Source organism: Rhinopithecus bieti, unplaced genomic scaffold (assembly GCF_001698545.2).
Source record: "Rhinopithecus bieti isolate Rb0 unplaced genomic scaffold, ASM169854v2 scaffold_35319, whole genome shotgun sequence".
In the NCBI taxonomy this organism is placed as follows: Eukaryota; Metazoa; Chordata; class Mammalia; order Primates; family Cercopithecidae; genus Rhinopithecus; species Rhinopithecus bieti.
In genome coordinates, this window is record NW_016815132.1 from 1 (window position 1) to 883 (window position 883).

Here is an 883-nt window from a genome sequence, read left to right on the forward strand (position 1 = left end):
GTCCTGCGTTATGCTACATTGGGGATGCAGAGGTAGATATAATATGGTTAATGCGCTGGGAGAGCTAGAGTGGATGAAGAAACCTATAAGTAAGAGCAATGCAGTATTTTTGTTGTAATTCAGATAATGAGATGTTATGGGAACATCAAGTTGGAAGCCATGAGGTCTGCCAAGGAAAACACAAAGGAGGTATTACTTGAACTGAGTTCTTAAGGATGAGTAAGCCTCCTCTTATATGCAGGTAGTGGCCCTAGCAAATGCAAAGTCATGGGCCTAGGAAAGAACATGCCCAGTTAGGGAACTGAACACCTGACTATAGTGAATTTGAGGGACAAGGGAAGTTGAAGTGCTGATCAGGAGTGGGATGAGACAGAAAGAACATCATCTGTCATACTTAGAAACTTATTTTATTTCTAGGAAACAATTTAGAAAGGGAAGAATTTGGAGAAGGAAATCTTTGTGTTTTCCAAAGACCCCAGAGGCCATTGGGGCTGTGAAGGAATAACTGGAAGGGAACTGAGCTTGGAGAAAGGTTGAACCAAAGCAATGGTATTGGGGAACGACAGCCCTGGCAGAGAGGAGCAGAGTTAGTGTTTTAAATTATATAGAACTAAAGATAAGTAAAATGTATTGTAACAGTATACCAAGGAGAAACAATATAAGTGAAGTTTAGAAGTGTTTTAATGCTTATTCAAAGAACAAAATAAAGACTATGAACCAATGAGACACATAATAAGAAAGTACAATTTTAATATAGTGAATGAAATACATATGTAATTCGTCATAACAAAATGGTCAAAACTTTTAAAAGATACATAACAGGCATCTAAAATCTTAGCAATGCTAAATATATAATAACTATAAATTATATATAAGTATATAA